This window comes from Pezoporus wallicus, unplaced genomic scaffold, assembly GCF_028554395.1.
Source record: "Pezoporus wallicus isolate ANWC-B61680 ecotype Strahan unplaced genomic scaffold, APGP_CSIRO_Pwel_v1 contig_13721, whole genome shotgun sequence".
NCBI lineage: Eukaryota > Metazoa > Chordata > Aves > Psittaciformes > Psittacidae > Pezoporus > Pezoporus wallicus.
The window spans coordinates 533726-547149 of NW_026640870.1; the positions used below are offsets into that span (position 1 = coordinate 533726).

At 43.5% G+C, this 13424-nt stretch overlaps 1 long non-coding RNA gene across 2 annotated transcripts in view; it reads right to left on the bottom strand.

Annotated features, from left to right (window-relative positions):
* LOC130605427 (uncharacterized) overlaps positions 1-13424 on the bottom strand; it is a 50383-nt gene that overhangs the window by 23710 nt on the left and 13249 nt on the right. The gene's annotated exons all lie outside the window — the stretch shown is intronic.

The following is a 13424-nucleotide window of genomic DNA, read 5'->3' on the forward strand; positions in this document are numbered from 1 at the left end:
ACCCTGGGAATTAGAAACTAAATGTCTTGTGCTGACAACAAACAAGTATATGGTCTGGAGGGTTGAGAGAACAGACGTTCTTGCTATGCAGAGTCATAATGCGATCATTTTGCAAGACACTTTGGAGATAAACAGTCCATGAGAAATGTCACTTTTATCTACATACATTAAGTGCCATTTCCATAAATTACATGCTGTGAAAGATCAATATATGATCTTGTTCATGGCTCATATGTCTTCTTCTCCTGTCACCCCAGAAGTGAAGGGGGGGTGATCTGGGTGTCAACGCATGCACGGGCTCATCTGGCCAGGCTGATGTCAGCCCTCAGCTCTGCCCCCTGCCAAGACTGGCCAGGCTCCAATCTCAGCTCTTCCTCTGGGCATTTAACATGCTCTTCTAACCCAATTAGAAAGTCTAAATTCGTGCTTACACTACACTCAGAGGCTGTGTCTGCAATCACTGCAGCTGATGCTGTCAGCCATGACCTCTTTCCTCAGCTGTACAAGGGTACCAAGGGCAGATGGAATTCTTCCGCTGTTCGGTGTTAAGTTAGGGAAAAAACCCCAATGTCTGGGAAATGTGAGATGCTGCAAGAAACTGTGTGATAAGGTTATGAATGACACAAACTGTTTGCATTAAGTGCTCACAAGAAACTCTACTTCATTGTTTCTCAGGCTGAGAACTCCTCCTAATTGGAAATAGCCTCTCCCAGGCTTGTCCAGACCCTAATGAGAACTGATGAATCCAACAGGAGCAGGGGGAAATCTCCAAGCCAGTCCAATCCTCTCCCTTCACATATTCAAACATACCAACCTCTACCTCAAAACACGTGAGGCTGCAGGTACACGTTTCCTTCTAGTCCTTAAAACTGACAGCCCCATTTGTCTGAATAGTTCTTGGACTCCAGAGAGATGAATAAAGCAGTAACCTGCATGTCAGCAATTTCTGGGCTGTCTACCACTGTGCCTCTCTGCTGTAGCAGCCGTTGTGGAGAGTATGTTAAGCTGTGCCAGAACCAACCCACCTTTCAGATGTGCAGAGATTTCTTCTCCTTTTTGAAAGCCCTAAATCCCCTCCTTACAACCCAGACTCCCTTGGCAAAGTGTTTTAGCATAAGGTCCCCCTCTTGACTCTTGATCTAGCAACACAAACTCTTGTTTTACCCTGAACCTTTCTTTCTCCAACCCCCTCAAAAATCCACCAACAAAAAAAGCCAGATGGCACAGAAATGTCAGTGCTAGTTTAATGGCAAATGTGAGAAGTAAAACAGAAGAGGGTAAAGCAAAGAAATCTGTAAGCAGTCCCTCTCCATCCAAAGCAACCCAAGGAAGCAGGTTCTCCAGAGACATAGTTCTTCTGGAACTGAGCATATGGCAAATAGATTTTCTATTTTAAATTCACAAGTGAATGTTGGAATTTTCAAGCCAAAATCAATACACATTTTTCCTTCTTTCCACCCAGCAGCAGTTTGGGTTGTCTACTGTGTTTCTGAAAGGGCCAGAAGTGAAAAGTGTGGCCTCACTGAAATCAACAGCAAAAATCCTCAACTTTAACAGAAGCAGGGTTTCAGTTTGACCCTGGCAGACTTACACACTGAGAGCAGCTGCTCAGTTTTGGTGTACTGGAAGCAACAAGATCTATATAAAATCCTGGTGGCATTACAACCACATTCCATAACCCTACACCCTCCACTGGCAAGCAAAAGTGACAGGTTACTCTAATTTTAGGGTAAGTTTACTGAATGGACATTCTTGGGATTCAAGAGCAAACTCTTACACACTTCTACCAAAAACGCCCCTTCTGCTCCTCCCAAGTTGGCTACAACCTGGGATTCCAGCACTTTGTTCCACAGGGAACAAGTGCATGTTAATGTGTCACTTCTCACGTGCAACCTCTCAACTAACATCCCTCTCTGTCCAGTTATAAGTGTGATCCTCTTTTGTACCAGGCTCCTGTCAGTCAGTATTTATCAACACCTTCCTTTCCACAGCATAGACAAGCTCAGAGCAGCCCAACTGCCGACTTATCCAATAAGCCAGCGAAGTGTGGGGCTCTTCCTCCATCCCAAGAGCCCAGCAGCAAGTCCTCCATGCTCCTTTTGCACCAGGCTTTTCCTTTCCATCAGCCTTTTTCCAAGCCAGCTTCCACTGTGAAAATGCTGGGACTGAGCTGCTGGTTCCCCCACCCTAGCAGAGGTTGTGTTTCAGCCTTGGAGAAGTCATCATCCTCTCTGCTGGCTCGAATCTGACATTTCCTATTAAAATCCTTATCAATGCATTTGCCCTCAGGACTAGACCACAAGTTATAACAGAGTCTGGGGTCCTTTGGGAAGGAAAGCACTTTTTAAATGTAGGATGGTGTTATTAACAATAAGGAAAGCATTACAATATATAAGATTGCCCTGCTGGAGACACCTACCTTCTGTATAGTGTGACATCCTTACGTGTCTCTGCTCGTATCTGCAAAGAATATAATTTTGTTAGTAAATTAGAATAACTCCATGTGTCCTAAGTAGTCATTATTTCTTATAGCTTGTTAAAAACAACTTAGATGCTTAAAAATGCACTGAGTAAAACCAGAGCCAGGCTTCCCCTCGGCTCTGTCTATCCTGTGTGCCTTCCATATAGCCCTCCAGCTCCACCAGCAGCGGAGCAGCACTTATCTGCAGCCCAGCCTAAGGACAACCAACCTGTGGCCCTTTGTCAGCTGAAATATCAGTATTCATTTTTAAGCTGCAGGAAAACAGCTCCCCAAGCAGATCCCAGCCGCACATGGGTGTCCCCAGGCCTGCTCTGGAGCAATTACCAAGGAGGGCAGTGTCTGACTGGGATGGAGGAAGGGTCAGGCTGGTGTATGGAGATGGGGATGTTTTCCAGGTTGGACTGATGGGAGCACAATGACTGCCACCCTGGCAAAGTCCCCTCATGTTGCAGGCAGCCAATCATGTCTTCTTTTACAGCTGCATTGGCAGTCTCTTTCCATTAGGAAGGGGTGAGGATGCCCAGGCCTCACTGGGGCTCACACAAAGCCTTGTTACTAAAGCCCCCACTCTTTTAAAACATGCAAAGCCCATTTCTGAGAGAATTTGAAGGAAAAATGGGCTTTTGTTCTGCATCCCATAGACAGGCTGAGGAGGAAGAGGTAGTAATCCACAGGGAGAGGAAATAACCCAGACCATGACTGAAAGCCACACCTCGCAGTGTCCCTACAAAATAGCCACTCTGCTGCCTCTCAGTCCCCCTCAGAGCTGAGCGCCAACACACAACCTGAAGCCAGGAGCAATGAAATAATATCCCTGCCATTCTAAAAAGAGAAACCAGAATGAATTAGCAAGTGTTCCCAGCAATTCCAATCCCAGCCCATGCCTGTCTGGATCTCTGCCTGCTTCTGAACACCCAGGCAAAAAGAAAACAGGTCCAAACTGTGATGATGAGGGCTGAGGAGATTCTTAATGATTTTCTGCAGAGGAAAAGAATGAGCTGGTGGAGTGAGACAGGATTATATTCCTTTGTAAGGTTACAGACGTGAAGCATAGAGTTCATTGCTAATGGGGTTAATCCTTCTATTGGAGAGGAAAAAAATCAGATGGTAGCACCTTTAAACTGGCCCTTGGCAAGTACTCAATTATTGCAAGAGACCAATTAAATAAAGTCGGGTCAGAGTGTCTCAGACCGGGGAGAAGGAGTCCTCAACCTCGCCTGGCTCATCTGAAAGATGTCGGGGGTTAGGAGTCTGCTGTGAATGAGGTTCAAGTCAATAAACTCCTTGTAATTAGCTTCATGTAGTGTTTGTTTTCCTTGAAATACATACAATTAAGTGAAGAAAAAGAAAAGTGTGAAGAGAAAACAAAAGCATCCCATGAAAGCAGAAATAAGGCAGGCGGGAGGTGGGCATGCTACTGCACTCTCATGCAGTGGGGCTCCCAGCCTCATTCATGCTGCTGCTCTCCTTGGGGCAGACCTCACCCCAGGAGACAGTCAATGCTGCAGTTACCTGGAGATGAAACTCAAGCTCTGTCCAAAGCCCTCTCCATCACCTGAGCGCTATTTAAACCCCTGTGTTGGGGATTTACAAATGCTTCACTAGTGATCTTTAGATTCGCTGTCTGTACTGGGGAATGCAATTGAGTCTTCCCTATGAGACCCATTTAAAGCTGCCTGTTTTTAAAGACTCACTAAAACCCTTAAACACTTGAGATAAAACAGTACCTAAGTGGGATTCTCATTACGCTGAGACACAGGCACAACTGCCTCATTGTCTTCAGAGGGATTTAACTGCTGCCTATGGAATACAGCACCTGGGTCACTGCTCATCGTCTGGACAGAGGTAACTTGGCTGTGACCAGAATGTGCATGAGTTTTGCTCCAAAGCAGGCCAAGGATGGACAACTGGCCAATGGCCACAGTGACTTGTGCATTAACACAGGATCTGTCTCACTCTGAAACACTTCAGTGGTTGCAAAGACATAACAAAGAGACTATGACAAATCTCAAGCCTTTTGAGAACTGCTCTTAGAGACCTGAAACTACAGGTCACAAATTGATTTGGGTTTTATTCTCTAATAGCTCAGAAAGATTTCTCCCGCATTGGCTTGACAAAAGCCTCTTCATCATGCCAGTTGGATCAATTGAATCCTGCTGGTAATGCTGCACTCTTTGTTACTTCCTCTACTCTTTACACCTCCATGTAAAGAAAATGTGAAATAGGATCCTCTCGAGATACTGGGGAGAAAAGTAAGATATTCAGTATTAACATGCTTAGACATTATCTCAGCAGCTCAGTGGGGATTCTTTTCACCTGATTCTTAATTTAGTACTTTAATACTTCTCCAGATGAGGTTACACAATTAATAAATCCTCCGTGTTACACAGAATTCTACTGTGCAGAAAGAATATCACAATAAAACAATCTTCTATTTTTAATAAACACCACCCTCCGATAGAAGAACATTACTCACATAACCTGTGTATGATTGTTAAATGTCTGCTGCCTTTCAAAGGCAGTTGGAGTCATTAAGAGTATCTATGCAAGCCTGGAGTATAGGGCAAAAGCAGGTTGCAACAGAGTTTGGCTTTCAGAACAAAGAGCATGCTTCTGAATTAAAAGAGCAACAGAGCAACAACAAAAGAAACAAAGGCAGTATTTCATAGTGAAGCCATTACTGACATTAGGGGGAAACTGAGACTCATGTATGCGGGAAGCCAGTGGCCACAGTCACATAGATGCACTGTTTTCACTCCCCAGGCAAATACTAGATCCTTTATGATTTACTCCATCATGAAAGGACTACTCTTAGGATGGGAAGGCTTTATTTCAGATAGGTTGTGGTGCACTCAGTGAGACTATCACTGTTTCTGGCAACAAATCTGTGAGAAATCTTCCTCCTCACACAGATCCCTGACCCTTTGTCTTGGCTTTGGCCTGCAGCCACTGTCATGGCCAAGGGTGACATGGGTTGGGTTTGAGTCCATAACTGCTTTATGGGGCTTTCCATCACCTGGGCATCTGTAACTGCATTACCTGCATCTGGTAACTTTGCTCAAATAGGCTGTAAATCTCTTCTTTCCCTCTGTCCTTCATCAACAGTACTTTTGTCACTTGCTTTTACAACTTTTAACCTTTATTTTTCTTTTGGCCATCTGCTTTGTTAACACTGCATCGATGGATAGCACCATGCAGGCTTAAAAATAATGACAACTCCTATAACAAATGGATAAATAACTGCAAATCATTGTGGATTGCACCAGTGTTTGAAAAGGTGCTTATAAATAGCTTACAGTATGTCAATCAGACATGAAGAGATGTTTTAATAAACAGTTAATCAATGATGGCCATCTTATATATTTATAAAGTGACAGCACTGGCTCTATTGCTTTTCACCTTTCTGATATTTACTGCAGATTCACAGGATGGTTTGTGATCTTCAGGAATATGATTTTTAATTTATACCATTTATTTAACACTTATTAAAACATCTCTTTCCATTTATTACCAGTTTATTACATATTCCTGGCATGAGAAACCTTCCCTCTTGCTCCTGCTCTTTTCAGAACAGAACTAAGGATGTGTATCACCTTTCTTGTTTCACATTCCAGTCGCAACAAAGACCAGTGATTCCTGATGGTGCGTTTGTCTCACTACCTTTCTAAAATGGCTTTCTGTGTTAGCAACACTTGAACTAACACGTCAGCTGTCTGCCAAGGATTGATTGGTTACACACAGTTAATTGGTGAGACAGAGTCACTCAGCCCATTAATTCAAGTTTGGGCTGTTTGTCTTTAAGACATAATGGGCTCTTTTGTAGACCTGGGGCAGGATGGGCTCATCTGTGCTCTGTACCCAGCTCCTGCCATAACAACCCATGCTTTGGGGCAGTGCCAGAATTGCACAGTGAGGTAACAGGCCCAGTTTTGGGTATTTGCCTTGTGTGAGTATAATCTGTGAAATGAACTCCAGAGCCATCACGCTGCGGTGATCGTTTAACAGACTTGCTGGCCTTTGGAATCTGATCCGGAGAGACAATTGCTCTTGGCAACAGATCACCCCACTGACGGCTCTGATCTTCAACCTCCAGATGTACTAGGAGTAACTGAATGGGATTATGATGAAGTTAAATTGGCAGAGACTTGTTCTCTACTCCATTTCATCCGAAGATGGAAATGAAAATAGCCCAGCCTGGCATCGCCCTGCACAATAACCTGACTCTATTGCAAGTTTTCCACTCCTGCAATCTGCAAATGCTTGCTTTGCTCAGACAGATGACCTTGGAAAGCTACTGATGGTGACAGCTGACAAAGCCAACATGTTTTCTATGGCTGTTTTTCCTCTGGTATTATTCCCCTCAGGTAGTGCTTTCACATGTTATCTGTGTCCTACAGATTTCAACGGTCCCCATCAGGAGCTATTCTGGGCCTCTTGAGTTGTACAGGTTGTCTTTCTGGGGTAGAACACACCCTCCTCTCACCTCTGCAAAGGTACCTTCCAGTTGCACCAAAGACAAAGTGCTGACCTGGTTTGATCTCTCCATCTCCATCCCCTTTTTTCAGCATTCCAAAGATGTCTTATTTCAGAACCAGAACAACTAGGCATGCTGTAGATGAGAGCTTTATAAATGCACATAGCTCTTCTTGGTATCAGTGAGAGGTTTGAATACATATTTAATATCAAAGGCTTATAGCTTAAAGAAAAAAAGAGTGATGATTCTTGCTGCCCAGCTTTGAGGCACATGAAAGGAACCTGATTCTGAAGCCATGCTGAGCTCTGAGAATCAGGCCAGCAAGTTACATACCCCCAAACACTTGTTTATTTTTATAATCCCAGCTGAAACATGGCAAAAAGTTCTTAGGGAAGGAAATATGCAAACTATTTGTTATCTGTGTACTGTTTGCAATGGCAGTCCTCTGCTTTCCCTAATTTCTTCACAATTTACATATAAATGAGACACTGTATCACTGGGTAGTTTTATTTCTCCAAAACACTGACAAGAATGTCGACAAAGTTTTGAGGGTCTTACAGTCAATATTTTCACTAAACACATAATGCATCATTTGGTTTAAGAAGGAACTGATTTAAAGAGTTGGGAAGTGCTCTGAGAGCACACAGCACAGCAGAGCTAAGGCCTGGAGATTCCCACTGTGGCTACCGGTCTGCCTGAGAAAGTAGCACCACCTTTTTCCACAGCTTCCCCAAATGCAAGGTGGCGGCAGCAGAGCCTGCTCTGTGATCCAGTATCTGTACAGAAGTGCTGTTGTTTCTCACAAATGGAAGGCACTACTGTAGGGTCCTGTGAGGTTTCAAAGCGAACCCATCCCTGGGCCCAGTTCTGCCCACATTAGATGAAACCTGAGGTCTGCAGCACATTGTGTAAAGCGACAAGGCAAGTCTGTCAGCTGCAGCAATGGTTTAGGCTAATTTAAAGTCATTTAACATCTCTTGCTTAGTGTTCAGCAACACATTTTGCCACTTAGGTACTACTTAACTAACACAGGAGATAAAACCCTAATTTTGCTCCATCTAAAGGAAATCTTTAAGGCAACTTACATAGGATGAAAGAACTTACGTAAGACAAAAGATTTTTTTAATGGCTGCAGATCTAATCCTTTCTTATTACCCCTCTCATTTACTTGCTGCTTGTTGCCAGGGGTATGGGCAGGGAAAGGCTGGTGAGGGGCTGCGTGTTAGCGCTGCTAATTGCTTGGCTCATCTTGATTAGCTGCATCTCTCCAGCTCTCTGGTGTGCTCATTACTATTGCTGAAATCAATTCCCTCTACTTGAAGTAGGGTTATTGCTGATCCTCTTCTCCTTTCTTGAGATGATGATTCATGGGCACAGAACCTGCCTGGGTGCTCATGAGAGAGCAATAGCAGCACTGGGGACAGTCCTTCATGTAAGATGGAACAGATGGAGACCATGTGAAGGAATTTCAGTCTGCCTAGGACCCAGCACATCCCTGCACAGATGAATACAGTAAATCCCTGTGTAGCGCCTACTTGCAGAAGAAAGACTGTCAGATCATGTTTACGCTTTGAAGAGATCCTAAACCCAGAACACAACCAGCAGCATTTGCATTTTAGGTTTTGTTTTGATGCAAAGAACATGCACGAAGCATATGGTTAGTCACCAAGCCTTCCTGAGAGCTCCACAGGCAGAAGGAAGAACAAAAAGAAGCACAGGATCCATTTAAAGCACATGATGAGCAAAAAACAGTCAGTTGCAGTGTTAATAAAGCATTGCTTGCCATCAAAGCTGGATTATTTCAGCAGCTAATCAGCTTCAGAGCATAAAGAGACTCTGGAGCAAGAATGATTGATGACTGAAATTCTACTTGCGCTGTTGTAATGAGAAGGGATATCTGTAATTCCTTCTGTGGTTATACCCGAAAACTCAGAGGCGCTGGAACAAGCTGGGACAGACAGCAAGTATGAGTCTGAGCAACAGTTATCTCTGCAGACCCAAGGAGCCTTTTGTTTGCGTGATCTATGTTTTTTTCAAAAGCATGAGTAAGCCTCCAAAGCAATCTCTGCCAAACAAGACTGAATCTCAGCAATGGGTGCTGAATGGGGAGGTGCTTTTAATATTCAGACTGAGTATCTGAATCCATCAGTGCCTGTGTAGTTCAGGAATCCTGCCCACACACCTACCTAAACGTCACTGGCAGTTTCTTGCCTAACTCCTGCCATCTGTAAGTCAAGCATCTCATCTAAGATGCTGCTACAGGCTTCCACAGATGTTAATAAAGATCAATATTTCCTGAAGGAGACTAAACCCACCATTCTTGGGCACCTAGGTCCAAATTACTTACTCCATGGACCTACATTTTTCTGCAAACTCTCTGGAAGGAGCCTTAAGGATAGGCTTTAACTAGGCACATACAGCTGGTGAGATGAACCCATCCACCATATGAACCCATCTCATATTCTGACTCTGAGATGTGGCAGAAGTGTGGGGCTGAGGTGGGAATGAGGGGATTTGCAAGTCCACACTGTATATCACCTGCCTTTCCTGCATGACAGTTGGAGCCTGGAGGCATGGGAGAAGGAGAAAACAGGCATGAGGACGGGCCAGAAACTTGGAATCAAAACAGCTTTCAAACTTTGCTCTTTATAAATCAACAAGATCCTAATATATCGTTGTTGACTGTATCTTCCTGGCAGCTTTTAATGCCTATTTCTTGCTACTTACACGTGGGTTTTTTCGTGTTTGTATCTGAGTCACTTAAATGCTTCCCCTACTCCATCATGTCTAAATCTCCTTCTGGATTTCACTGAATAGTAGCTATATTCAAACTAGAGGGGAACAAAAAAGAGTGCCAGAATGCACGCATAAGGCCAGTTGCTGATGGATTCAAGCTGATTTATTACCCATTGCCAGAGTTAGAGGTTCAAAATTATGTTAAAAACAATTTACAATGACACTTAGAGCTGTGAAAGAGAATTCAGGGACTCTTGGCCAAATCTGTGTACCTCATCTATCATCTGTCAGTTTGATCCAGTCAATCACCTAACTTAATTCGCTGCCTTTATAAAGGCAACTATAATTTTAAGGTCTAAATGCAACATCTCTATAAAATTGATTCCCATGTTTCAGTGTTGGTCTGGCATGGATAAGTAATATTAGGAGGACTAGCATGCTAGAATAGTTCTCTACTCATTTTACCAGGCTATATCATCATCTTCCATCAGTTTGGCATATGAACTAACTGTAAATAACTTAGATCAGTATGTATAACATTTAGAGAAGGAGTATGAGGTTGGAAGCCAGTGCAAATGAAGCAGAAATACATCCCAAGCTAGGAAGTGTTTTTCCAGTCTGATAATGCATATACATGCTAATCACTTGTGACTGTAGACACCAAGCTATAACACAAGGGCTGGAATAGCTCAAAGCGTTCACAGCTAAGCTTCCTAGGGCACAGAGATTTCCCTCTTTGCTGAAGTTTTGACAGGGATGGAGGAGGAAGCATCTAATTTTATGCAAATGAAGACTCTGAAATATTTCACTAGTGTTTGTTTTTTCATTACTATGGATATATAGCAAAGCATTGTCAAATCCAGACCTCCTAAAATCCAGATTTAAGATAGTCTTATTACTTGCACAAATTGGCTTCTGGATACCTATCAAGAAGCAGGACCCTTGCGCTCGGTGCTGTACAACTCCTCCCGTTTGTTGCAGACACCAATAGAATCATAGAATCACAGATTGGTTTGGGTTGGAAGGGACCCTAAAGCTCCTCAACCTGGCCTTGAACACTGCCAGAGATGGAGCAGTCACAGCTTATTTCATCCACAGTAATCACAGCGAGGTTCAGGTGAGTGCTGGGTATTGAGTACACACCAGGTAAAGCAATCCTTTCCCTGAAGATTTTACACTCTAGATAGAAAAGATAAAGAAGGAAACATAGAAAACACGTTCCAAGGGAACAGTGAATTAGCAGAACCACAAAAAAAAACACCATTCAAAATACACTTGCCCCTTAAAAGCACATCCCCTCTGTTCCCTCACATATGGAAGTCTCCATGCACATCCACAAGGAAAAGCTTACTTTACCCGACATTTGGAGTAAGTATTTTGTTACGTATTTTTGCCAAACACTAGATCTGCTTGCAGAGGAGACAGATAAAAACTCCAACTGTTTTCAAAGGACTGGATTTGCTCTTCCCAGCCAAAAGCCAAGGTGCAAACAAATATCACCTGGATTTCCTGGCAACACTGAAGCTAGAATATGACATTCTTAATGGGACCCCAGCTCATAAAGCCCAAGATGATGGCTTGTGTTTACTCCTTGGGGTTTGCTACAGAGGCTCCACTGGGGCTCCTTTTGCAATCATGGAAAGGATTCCTAGGCACATGGAAGGGAACTGTATCAGACCTCATAAGGATAATGCTGCCTTTGTACTCCTACAGAAGAAAATACACAATAGTCTGCCAGTGTTTTCCACCTGTTCATTACATCTTGTCTAGCTTTGAGAGCTTGCCAGCTATGCATTAACCAACTAGTTGGGATTATCTTGCAATACTGTCTTTATATCCCTTTAGTGGCTGAAGGGAATAGCCAGAGAACGTCAAGTACAAATTCAGTGCTATTTAGCAAGAGCTCAAGGGCACCGATAGAAAGCTGAGCTCAGGGCAATGCATTAACTAGTTGTTGTAAGTGCATATATTTCTGAGTATTTTACATGCCCCCCTGTAGACACACAGCGTTCATTTGGAAAGGATTCACCTCTTTGGGAAAATCCCCAGCCATTGCATGCTGCCTTTGCAAAGAGCCAGTCATATTACACTACACTGTAAGTGATCACTTTGGCTTCAAGTGTTGTGATTAATCACCAAGCAGTGGGCAAACTGCGTGGCCAGATGAGCATTCTTAAAGTAGGTGTTTCATTGCAGCTAAAGCACAGATGTCTTGGTAGATGAAGTTTTTTCCCTCTTCTGTTATCCAGAGTAGCCTTGCAAAGACCTATGCAGCAAAAGCTGGGTTGGACTGACTGTCTTCAGGCCCTTTCAGGGATAAAGGGTGAAGAGCAGAGAACTTACAGATTGACTTTAGGAGTATTTGAAAGAGGTTATTATCGTGCTTGCCCCCACCTTAAGACCTCTGGGAAATGTACAATAGGAGAGAGATGTTTTTGAGTCCTTGAAAAGTACCAAATTCTTATGGATCACAAAGTCCAGAGCAAATTAGCTAACAGGAACCAAGTGACCTGTATTTGGCAACCTGAAGGCATGATACAGCTACTTAATATCCAGGAATTTAACGTGCCGTGTGTAGAAAACGTCTGTAGTGTAACAGAGATGGCTCTGACCTTTCCCAGCAGGTCAGCAGAGCTCCTTATGCAAGGGCTTCATCAAGTCATAGAGAACTGTGACCAACAGGAGCTCATGATCCACACATGTGACTTGCAGAAGACTCTCCTCCAAGGCACTTAGCACAGTTATCGCTCCCATTTGGCAAATGGTCAGGAATTACACTTGATTTGATGAGGTGCTGGGAGATAAATTTCCTGTCGCCTCTCAATATAGATGTGGTTGTGCAGCAATCAGTGCCAGCAAGCAGATGCCGGGTGTGCTGCTAAGCCACCAGCTTTGGGAGCAGGGCCTTCAAGAGCAGGGCCTTCATGAGCAGTGCTCACTCCGAGCTGAGCTGAAGGACCTTCATTAGGTTATTTTACCTGCAAACATTCTGCCACACAGGGGCTTTCCCTGGCTTAGGCTCTCTGTGGAAGCAGCTTGTCTTGCAGTCAGCTTGCATGGCCCACACTAGGTCTGCAGGGACACGGCCTTGGGAGCTGTTTAATCCCAGGAAAACTAATGAAATTCACTGCACTGGAATGATATCTTGAGGGGAGAGATTAATTTCCTCATTTTTATCACAGTATTTCCTGTAGATAGATGAATGCTGGATGACACTGAAATACATTCTTATTTATATGATCCAAATCCCACCAAAAGACCTAAGTATCCAATTCATCTCCCATCTGGCCCAAAGCAGCATCCTGCATGCAGGACCAGCATTTGCAGCTTTTAACCTCCGGCACCTCAGCCACTATGTAGTGCAGCCCTTTCCATCACAATGCTTTAAAGATATGATCCTGATTCAAGAATAGCCTGCCTGTTTGTTCTGTACATTGTTCTTTGTGCATTAATTAGTGTGATTCCACTAGAATAGTTTCCAAAAGCCCAAAAGCCAGTGAGACTATTACTGAATTTAATGGAAATAGATTGTTCTGGTATTATTTGTTCTATAGTGAAATTCTTGAATAATGATTTTTCTTTACTGAAAAACCTGCCTAGCACACCTGATACTCAGCTTTTCCATCAAAAGATTCCCCTTTGTCTCACTGTATCTGTCAGCATTGCTGACTATACCATCTTCTTCCATAGCATCCACTCTTTGGTGTTGTTACTTATTGAATTTGACATCCT